Source organism: Camarhynchus parvulus, chromosome Z (genome assembly GCF_901933205.1).
Source record: "Camarhynchus parvulus chromosome Z, STF_HiC, whole genome shotgun sequence".
Lineage (NCBI taxonomy): Eukaryota > Metazoa > Chordata > Aves > Passeriformes > Thraupidae > Camarhynchus > Camarhynchus parvulus.
In genome coordinates, this window is record NC_044601.1 from 4,216,042 (window position 1) to 4,227,991 (window position 11,950).

Genomic DNA, 11,950 nt, shown 5'->3' on the forward strand with positions numbered 1-11,950 from the left:
GAATAGCTGGGTTGCAAAATCAAAGTATTTGTTAATTTAAGTACTTGAGTTTCTGTCTGGATTATATACAGAAAGTTGCTGTCCACCTGCTTTATTTAAGCAATCTAAAAATGTTTCTATAAAATTTTAAAATAAAACCTATTTTCTTACTCCATCTGTGTATGCTTTGTCATTTCCAAGTGTGACTGAGTTCTTCTTGACTCCAAGAAACACAATGATGAAGGGTTAGCAAGAATGTGTATGGCAGCATCAAAACTAAAATATGGCTTCATTTTCTTTCTGACTTATGTTACAGTTTTATTAAGTTTTGAGTCACATCATTAAAGCCATATTTGTATAGCACAGTGCTATTGGTTGCAAGTTAGCCACTGTTACCAGACATTAAACAATGTTGCCTTCTACTGAAGTATCACTCAACATTTACAGGAAAATTTTAATGAGTAAGATACCCTCTACACTTGCTTTAATTTGGTAGTATTTTTTTTTCCTGTTGCATTGGCTGTTTATGTCACTCTTATGAAACTGTGTGCCTTTTTCCTTGGGTTACGAGGACTGTTCAGTGACTCAGTCAAGATTTTTAAACAAGTGCTAGAACAAAGGATTATGACATACGGCTTGAGTTTCATCTAATTCTTTAAACATAGCTTTTAAATTAGGTGGAGGTTAAGTATGCAACTCAAGAAGATCCTCTATTTGTAAATAAAGATTCAGGAAATAAAAATTGACTGCACCCTATGTGAAAGCACAAGACTTGATGGCTTTTGAGGGAGAGAAGAAAAAGGGCAGGATTTGCTTGCTTCAATATAGATGAATGTCTCCTGATAAGTTTTGTGCTTGTTTCCTGATGAATGGGCTCATAGCAAGGGATTAACTAGCCCTGAAAGAATTAAATACTGATCCGTCTCATGTGGTTGTTTCTAATTAATGGCCAATCACAGTCAGCTGGCTCAGACTCTCTGTCCGAGACAGAGCTTTTGTTATCATTCTTTATTATTCTATTCTTAGCCAGCCTTCTGATGAAATCCTTCCTTCTATTCCTTTAGTATAGTTTTAATGTAATATATATCATAAGATAATAAATCAAGGCTTCTGAAACATGGAGTCAGATCCTCGTCTCTTCCCTCAACCTGAGACCCCTGTGAACACTGTCACAAAAAACAAGTTTAATAGGCACAAAATTTTGCTGTGTCTGTGGTATATGACAACTCAGACTGTGAACTGGAGTTTGTGATGGGTCACAAGAAGTACTGGCTCCAAAAATTCAAAAGGACATTTGTGCATAGTTATAGATGCAGAAGATTCTCCTCTGGAGAAGAAACAACTCTTGTATTTTGAGGGGAAGTGGGGTTTTTTCCCTTCTTTAGTCCTTATATGGCATATAACCCCTTTGGCAGAAGGTACAGGATTTATTATTGGGTATTTTATAAAATATTATTAGGTATTTTATAAAATATTAGGTATTTTAACTCCCGTGGGTGCAGAAGACGGAGGAAAAGATGGAGAAAGCCTTTGGGCATCCTGACTTTGCTGTGTGTTTCTTTTCAGTGCCTTCCTAGCAGATAAAAAGTCACAACTGATAAAAAAATACCTTACACCTTCAGGTATTCTTACCAGCTGTTGTGTCAAGGGCACAGAAATTTGGCAGAAAATAATTCCCCCCTTGCTTTCCAGCTGGTCCTCAGAGATCAGAGGGGCTGGGTATGGCTGGGCTTAATTTCTGATTATAAACAACTTGGCACAGAGAGTCTGGTCATATCCACTGAGAGCTGTCACAGGCAGAAATTCACAAATACAGTGAATTTGTAGTGGTTTACCAGTTAATCCTGTAGATCTGGCTGAGTTCAATCAGTGTTTGCATGACCCAGATCCACCAACAGTGCAGGTTATTGAGGTGACAGGAAAGCAGCTACAGGATAAATGCACTTTCTGCAGAGTGTTGATAGGCGTCATGACAGAAAATAGAGTGACAGGGATCTATTTGTGACACATGGACAGACAGAAATATCATGTAATAACATAAATGGATATTCCTGAGTGTGCTCCAAGGCAGCTGGAGGTGCCAAGCTCACCTAAAGCTGTCCTTTTGTTGTTGTATCAAAAGAAAAAAACATTTGCAGAAGTATTAAAATGCAAAGGTTTCTACATTTCTCCATCCTACCATTTCATTAAAATATTAAATTTCCACCATTTTTGTAAGCGTAACAAATTATCATATCTAACACATATTGTCCAATTAGAAGAGCAGTTGTTTAGGTAATTTTTCCCCCAAAACAACTGCCCCATTGGAATTGGTCCAAAGCTTCTTATTATGTCTTCTTGTAGGTGCTCCACTCAAAAATAAGGCTAAACAGTATTTCAGGAACGTGTTAGAAAGTTACATTATTGCTCTAAAATCCAAGAGAAAGGGTAGGAAAAAAATATCGGGAGCTACATAACCACATGTTGAAGTTCTAAAAGTTACAAATATATCAAAAATACATTAAAAAACCAGAAATCTTTAGGCATCACCTTCAAAAGAAGAGGAGAGACACAGTCCATTGACTGATTCCAAGGCGGCAGAGGCTCCCACTGTCACCTCATTGCAAAAACCCATTAAAAAAATCCGTGTTTCGAAGGAAATGGAGTCGACTTTTTTTGTCTTCTACTGCCATAAGTGAAGTACACCCACACGGAGGGCTTGAAATGTGTGTTGTACTCTCTGAAGGCTTGCACTGGGGAAGAAACAAAAAACAAAACAAAACAAAACAAAAAAGGAGAAAACAAACAAACAAACAAACCAAAAACCAAAAAAAACAGCAAAAAAATAATCCAGAGTCTGGATTTATGGGACCACAGCAGAAAGAATTGCCTGCACATTTAACATATGTAAAAGGGATTTTTCAGCTGGAGGAGCCTGGCAGGGGACGGGGGGTAATTTCTGATGCACCACATAATGGAAAAGAACGTCTCAGATGCTGGACCAGGACCATGCAGTCCAGGGACAGCTGGTGGGACAGGCATTCCTGCCTCTGTGCGTGTGCACACTCCACATGTGCACACCTGCACGTATGTAGGCTGATTTTAATTACATAAGACAGAAAATATGCTTGCCTTTCCATACTTTTTGAATATGTACTGTCTTTCTTAGGACTGGCAGGGCAAAATAGATGTTGAAGTGTAATCTTGAATAAGAAAAATGCCTGAAAAAGCAAAACTGGCTATCATGATTCATGGGGAAAAGGGTTACTAAAGAATGCTATGCTAGGAGAAGGAAAAAATAGACATTAAAGGTAGAGAGGAAACATATTTTTGGTACAAATCCGTTATTCCTTCTCTTCAGTTCCCCCTTCCCATCCTTTTTTCAACACCTCAGTTTTAATTTTCACCCTGTGTGTAGCCTGTGAATCAGCTGAAATGGAACAATGCATTTTGTTTTCTCTCCTCCTCCCCATTCATTAAGAAATGTCATCATCCTTCATCTTTTTTTTTTTATGGAGTACTTCTTTGATACTTTCCAATTAATTATACGTAAGATTCTAGTAGAGGTAAAAATTCAATTGAGGGCTAAAAATTTATAATTAGCAATTTTGTTGGAATATCCTTCCAGTGTCTGGCTCCTCTTCCCTATCAGGAAGAGGAAACAGCATTCAGGCACCCTTAGGAAACGGGACAGCAATGATGGGAAATCCCAGCCCTGGTGAAATCAGTGGGACCAGAATTTGCTTCTCCCTGTTTCTTTTGCACCAAGCATTTCTACCCTTCTCTTACCTATGATTGAAAAAAAAAATTAAAAAGTTGTATTTTTTATTGCATCTCACACTGAACAAGAGCAGAAAAATCACTTCTTCACCGGGAATTATGTGAATTTTACTTGTAACATACAAAGCCTGAGAGCAAAACCATTAAAGTCATTGCTTAGGGTAGCTTTTTTTAGGTGCACTAGAAACAAGGCATGGAGGGGGGAAAATTCCAGTTTTTTGCAGTTGTTATGGTCTGATGCCTGTCCTGGGCTGCCTGGAATAGGAATCAGCCCCTGGAACATCATGTGCTCCTCATGGCATGGTGGACACGTGTGATCACAGCCTGTCCTTGTCACCATGCCAGAGAGGTTAAGCCATGCAGGAATGTCTTCCAGACCACCAGAATTAAAAAAATATATATAATAAAAGTCATATTCTGCAGAGGCTTCATATTCTCCCCATCCTCTCTGGCTTGGTTATTTCATTTTGTTTTTTAAAACTTCTTAAAACCCTGCATGTCAGACAGGACAGCAAATTTAGCGTAACAAATTACAGGCTTAAAAAAAATGACAGACTGGCTAGGAGAGGTGGGGATAGCTTCTCTTCAAGTCATTCTTCCTCAATTAGCCCAAATTTCAGGCAGGGGATTGCCTGGATGGTACAAGGGAGGCAATTTGAGAAGAGAGGATCCCTCTCAGCTCTAATGATGCGATGTAACTTAAATTTTTGCTTTGTGCTGTTTGTTTGTACCTTTAGGAGAAGAAATGTCTGCTTAGATTGTCAAACATCTGGCTGCCAGTGCTAACTTTCCCCACTGAAAATATCCCATAATTAGGACAAACTGCAGCAATGAGCCCTGATTCCTTCAGACCCAGTCCCAGCAGATGCTGAGCACCTCCTGTGAATTAAACAGCACCAGGAACCAACAGCACCAGGTGGTTTTTGTATGAGGCTCTGTCCTTTCCTGGGTAAATGAAGATGCCATTCAGCCTTAAAAATATATATTAACTGCCTCTCTGGTCGTTAGGAAGAAGTTAGGAAGAATGGTGTTTCCCGGATCATAATACCTAAAAGGAGCAAGGGTTTTGAGAAAACAGCAGGAAGGAGGTTCGTGTGTGAGCATGTGAAAGGGATCAGGATTTTTTAAGACAAACTGTGTAGGTCTTTTCTTCATCCTTTCAGTAGGTGCAGAGAATTTACCACCTGTTACACAGATTTTCAGTACTACAGGAGGTGCAGGGTGTGCTCTGTCCATGAAAACCCTGCAAGGCATCCTAAAACACAGGAGCCTAAACTTTAATCTCTGCAGGCCAACAAGCCAATACTTTCCTAACTGCAAGTGGCCCACCCTCCACTTTGTTTTACATTTAGGGTGCATTCTGCAGGCCTAAAAAACTGACATTTTTCTTTTCTAAATGTACATTTTCTTTAATAAGGAAACAAGTTCGAGATTCTGCCAAGAAGACATTAAAGCAGTTTTGGTGTTCTCCCTGTCCTGCCCATGCCCCAGCAGATCATTAGACAGATATCCATCTCTCTGAGATTAATTAGAAGTTAAATAGCTGAACAGCCTAAGGATGATGTCCTCAGTTGTGCAGCGAAGCAATCAGGAATTATTGTCCTGGTTTCCACCCTGTTGAAGCCTGTCTGTCTTGAGGTGGCAAATCCAGTATTTTCCACCCTGCTAAATTGCTCTTTTGTTTCTTTTCCCACACAGGTTGTAAAGATTGAAAAGGTTTTCTCTAAGGAAGACATTTTGACCTTCATTATCACTCATTCCTGCTGTTCAGACCTAATAGAGTGCCTGTGAAAACCGGGATGATCAGAACAGCAGAATAAATATTTTCTCTACATATTTTCTGCTAAGACGCCTGTGAAGCAGTCTCATGCTAATTCTGAGTTTTTGAAATGGAAGTTCAGATGTGTATAACTCCAGGAGGGAGGAAAAAAACCCAAAGCAATATGGTTTTTTATGACTGAGTGTGGAATAATCTTATGAAATCTTCATCATTATCAAAGGAAAACAGAGTGTCTGAAGCTGGAATTCAGAGAACTATTTATTTTGCTTGCTTTTATAAATGTGTCTCTCTTGAAACCCTGAACTGAGGAGGAGCATTGTTTTTTCCTGTTTGATTATTGTTTGACACATTTGAAAAAAAGAAACTCGCTGTGTGGGAGTGATTCACAGGCTGAAAGACAGGCATGTATTGAAATATACACTGGCATATGTGAGAGGAACCATAAATATATTGAATTTGCACACAGAAGTCCTTTTTGAGGCCCAATGTCACACACTGGTCGTCATGCAGCTTCAGCAGGCTTGCTGGTAAGGGTGGAGTCCTGCCAAAATTTGAATTATCACTGCAGATTAACTGCTTGAATGTCAAGATTTCACTCTTAACTGAGATTTTTTTTTTTTTGGTGAAAACTTATTTATAAATTGCGTCTTCTCACAATGTGAAGACTGCTGATTTCTTCCAAGACAATCTAACTCTGTTGAAAGGGCTGTGCAGCACCAATATGCCATCAGCAGGTCAGGCTGGTTTCTGTCTCCAGGAGCTGGATAAATGGATAGATTTCTCTAGGAGCTCCATAAATGTGAAAAACCTTATTCCCACGAGCTCTGCTGTTCTTTCCACACTGACCTCTCTTGCTCTTCTGAAATTTGCTGTGGATTTTGCACAAGGGTGCCCACGAAGCAAGAGAAACAGAAAGGGGGTGGGAGGGGGAAAGGGGGAAGGTCAGGGCCTCTCTGAAATGGTGACACCAGCTAGATTTTGCAAGCCAGGGGTGGCCTCCCTCTGTCTGCAAAACCTTCTGCTGTGTTATGTGACACAGGCCAAGGAGGAGCACAGAGTGACAAGGGCAGGGGGGTCCCCAAATGTCCCAGCTGCTGCCAGTGTCATCCCAGGGCCACCCACTCATAACTTCACACTTATTGGTCACAGAAGACAGGCAAAGTGCTTATTGGAACAGGCTTGGTTGCAGGTTTGTTATTTTTCCTTCTTTCTTTTTTTGGTTTCTATGTCAACCACCTTGGTAGAAAATTCTTTCGGGGCAAACATGGATCCTTTTATAAAGTCACAGAATTTGACTCCAAGTTCTCAGAAGGCTGATAATATAATGTCATATCATATATATTAAATATATATATATTTATAATGTATATTAAAATATATATTAATAATAAATATTAAATAAATATATTTATACTATATATTATATTATATACTATAATATTTCTACATATATTTCTATATGTATTTATAAATATATTTATATATTATAAATATATAAACATAAATGGATATATATGATATATATTATAAATATACATTATAAATATATATTATAAATATATTATTATGTATATATATATATTATAAATATATTATTATGTATATGTATATATTGTATATATTATATTATATTATATTATATTATATTATATTATATTATATTATATTATATTATATTATATTATATTACATTATATTACATTATATTATATTATATTATATTACATTATATTACATTACATTACATTACATTACATTACATTACATTACATTATATTATATTATATTATATTATATTATATTATATTATATTGTATTTATTATAACTGCTATACTAAAACTATACTAAAAAGAATAGAGAAAATATGCATCAGAAGACTAGACAAGAATGCATAATAAAAACCCATGACAGACTTAGAGAGTCCAACACGGCTAGAGTAGGATTGGTCATTAATTTAGGATTGGTAATTAATTAAAATCAATCCACATGGAACCAATCAAAGAGGCACCTGTTGGTAAGCAACCTCCAGACCACATTCCCAAGCAATCAGATAATTATTGTTTACATTTCATTCCTGAGGCTTCTGAGCTTCTCAGGAGAAAAATCCTGGCGAAGGGATTTTTCAGAAAACGTCACGGTGACAGCCCAGGGTGGACACGACCTGGGGAGTAAAAAGAGTGGGCAAAAGGAGGGGTGAGGGGGCAAAAGGAGGGGTAAGGGGGCAAAGAAAGAGCTGGCAGCAGCTGGCTGGCAGGCACAGTTGTGAGCCATGCCCTGCATCCAGCCAGCTGAGTCCTGCTCACCCGAGTCCTTCCCCTGTCACTGGCAGCTCCCTGCGCGTCCCCGTCCTTGGGGTCTGGCCTCGAGGGCTCTGTGGCTCTGTGCCAGTGCAGCCGGACTCCTCACCCTTGAAATGGGCACAAAAAACCCTCAAACAACACCCTGTTTTGCAAGCTGTCAGTGGTGGGCATCGTGGGCTGCTTTTGGTGTTGAGTCGTGCCAAAACCACTCTGGCTCACCAAGCCCGAATTAACCGCTGGATAGTGAGGCAAAGGTTTGGTAGATAAGGTGCCAAGCTGGCTGGGAGACGTGTGTCTTGCAGTTATGTCACTTTGCACTGTAAAAGTCCAAATTCACTTTCATTTATCAGGTTCTTTAAGTATTTTCCTCCTTGGAGTGTGTGTGTGGAGTTTTCTCCCTTGGGAAGGGGACACCACTCCAAGGATCCACCTCGAGGTCAGGAGAAAGAGATTTCCCCACAGGTTTTGATTGGTAACTTGCATCAATCTCTACTCACCATTTTTAAATAGCATTTTTTAGCGTTTTTAAATAGCATTTTTAAAGCATATGATGGCTTTAATGTAATTGTTTTGACCTGGTGCGCTGTACTACACAACACACTGCTGGTAATTTTAGCTTTTATACCACGTATCTAAAAATTCAGATTAAAAGTTTTAGTCTAATAATTTTGTCACGACAAATAATTTGTTTTATGTAAAAACCATCTGATTTGCCATCTTCAAATCCTGCTGGACAAAATTCCTTAATACTGGCAAAGTCTGGGGCTGAGGTTGGATCCAGCCGCCCCCAGGCTCCTCTCTGGGAGGGATTGCAAGGGGGTCCTTGTGACAGGGCTTCTCTAATTTCCCCCTTGGATCTCTGTGGATGTATTTTCCCCTTAATGTTTCCAGCAGACTCACATTTTGTTTTCTTCTCTGGGACTGGAATGTCACAGGCTCGGGCAGAGGGGAAGTAACAACATCCTTGGAGGAACATTATTTGCACCAAAACATGGATACAAATAGCCAGGTAATAATAATTTTCACATCGCTTTTGCAAGATGTGTTTTCTCCAGTAAAAAAAAAAAAAAAAAATCTATGCCTTTCTTAACTGCAACATGAATGATTCCATGTATATGCATTTTGGAGCCAGTTAAGGCTTTAAATTCTATTTTTTTTTAATATCGTAAATATAGATCATTATTTATACACATTTATTTTTCCGGAAGATGGTTAGCAATGCCTTGCCATCATCATCATTTTGTCAAAGGTAAATATTAATGTTTTTTCCTCAGCTGAGACACTGTCTCCCTCTTCTGCTAAGCAGAAAGTTTGGTCCTTTGCATCACATTACAGAGGCCAGTCTAACAAGTATTTTAGCAATATATTTTCTTTACTGAATGGGGTTTGAGCAGCAGTTCTGTTAGCAAACTCTGTCTGTCTCCTTTTATTGTGTCTTCCAGGCTTGCTGCTCACTCTAAAATATAAATCCACTATGACAAATACCTTACACTTTCATTTTTGTCGCATCACCAAAACTGGCTGTACAGCAGATTTTTTTGACGTTTGATAGAAATTTCTAAAGGCAAAGCTCACCTTTTCCAACCTTTGCACAAAATTCTTCTCAGCATGTGCCTAAGGTGTGCCCACACCTTCATTTAGGTGTACATCAAAATTTAGGTGTTCATCAGAATTTAGGTTTTCATCAAAAGTGTTCATGACAGCTGTTTATTTCTCAGGGTGTTGGAGGTCTGTGCAGCTCAGGTAGTGGTCATTAATAAAATTAATATTAAAATTAATATAATTATTAAATTTAATAAAATTCAAAGGGTCAGTTTTGGGTTTATGACGTCCCCATGACATGAATGCTCCATGGTAATGTGTTAGATTGCTCTGAAGTTAGTGCTTGAAACCATGAAATAGAGATTTTCATAAGCTAGACAGGGGCTTCAGTATCAAAAATCAGTATCTGCACTATCCTCTCTGATTATAAGTCTTCTTACTAGAATTTTAAAGCAAAATGTCCTAATTCTATGATAACACATCTGGGATACTGAACACCACACTTTCTCTCATAGGAAAAATAACCTGTAATTTTACAAATTTATTAAGTTTCACTTGATTTTTCCCAAAATCAAAATATCAAAACCAGACTTAAAGCTCAATGAATAACCAAAGCAACCTTTAAAAAAGTTCCTGAAATGAGGAATAAAAATGTCATTATTTAACAAAATAATCAGTGACTTTTTCCCTATGTGTCTACAGACATGGATACAGAGAATGCACTGTCAGGAGAGACTGCTAATTGGTTTTTCTTAATTTCTGGAGGTTTTAATGCTCTCTTCAACCAAAACTTCTCAAAGAACAGCAAAACTTCAATCAAATCTACTCTGGAGTATTCTCTGCTCCGGAATATTATTAATTTCCAAACCAGAAAATAAATTATTTCTTAAATAGCAAGGCTTCTGTGGGACTTGGTGAGGCGACGTGCCCATGCATATTTTTATGTTTACATACACACAAATATCTATGCATGTATTTTCAACTTCTGGTAAGAATTCCTTTCATATCTTCTGTACATGGGCAACAGATGTTCCAGATTAACTCAAGCTCCTGGAATTCAGATGCACTTGACAGGAATTGGACTCCTCACCAAGTGATCAGCCACAGTTCTGTGTTTGGAAGTCATTTCACATCTGCTGCTTATCATGTGCTACAGCATGACTCAAACAGAGCTGCAGAAATTGGGCTTGCAGCCTAAATTACTTAATTTGATTTCTTTTTCCCCCCACTATTTGCAAGTCAGCCTTACTCCATTTAATAAGAAATGGCTACGCTCACATTCAGCCATGCAGCAAAAAGCAGTGACAGCCAACTCAGAAAAGACCCTTTTTTCTTCCCATTAGATAAGAAAGTGCAGCTGAAAAAATAGAAAAAAAAATGACATTTCAGGTTCTGGATTAGGACATGTCTGTTTTCTGATGGGATCTTCAGAATCATGGGCAAGTAGAATTGTTTTCCTCTTCCTCCCCAGAATGAAAGCAGTGACATTTTTCTCTTTGGAAGTTTCTATGCAGCCCTTCAAAACCAGCTGCAAAATGTGGACCTTTGGAAATAAATGATTTGCCATTTGAAGAAACCCACAGCCCTGAATCTCTGTGTTGTTAGTTTGCTACACTTTATCAGAAAAAAAAATTTATTGAGTTTCTTGTCTTAAAGAGTGTTGATCTGAGTGTTGTTCATCTGAATTCATGCAATCCATGAAAAGAAGTCTTCTTCCCCTGCCAAGTGAGATTTATTTTCCCATTTCTACACTTTCAGCTTTCCAATCTCAATAGTTTAAAAAGCGCATTATTTCCAAGGCGCTCCTTTTCTTTCTCACTCTCTCTCTTTTTACTGCACCACCTGTCATGGACAGGCGCTAAAGCCATAGGAAAAACAAGCATTTAAACCAACCACTATCTCTGCTTGTGCACAGCACTGAGAGAGAGAAAACGGGGAGAAAAAAAGGAAGATAAATCCTCCCACTGCTTTGACTTTCATCAGTAATTCAGGCTGCTAAAACGATTCTATCTAGACCTTGTGTATTTGTTAGGTAAGCCTTGTAAGCCCAGTGTCACACCTTTTTCTTGCTGCCTGACACCTTATTACCTTCAACAAGAAATACGGGACGGCTCCCCAGGCAAGGGAAGGGAAGATTAATAATGACTTACATTGAAGGCATTATTTTTCTGCCATTCATCTTTTGCCCCACTCAATTTTCATATTAAAAGTGAAAAAACAAACACAAGGGCTGAGGAGTTTTCAACGTTTTTTTCCCTGCAGTCTCTGTGGATTGCTGGACATTTCTCAGAGGTGAAGCTCCTCTGGCATCAAAAACATTTGATCCCAAAATTTTACCCTGAATGATCTTCCGCATCAATAGAAGAAATGAATTAAAATATAATTTACATGTGGGTAAATTTATAATTTACCTGCATGTAAATTATAAATTCCTACCAGGACATGATTTAATAAATCAGAGCCTTTGGGCTGGAAATCCTGTGCCAATGGGCTCACAGTTCATGTGCTCCTAATGTGGTGAAAAAAACAAAATAATTCTTCCACAATTTCTGCTTTTTAAAATGGATTAATATATCAGTGTATTTACAA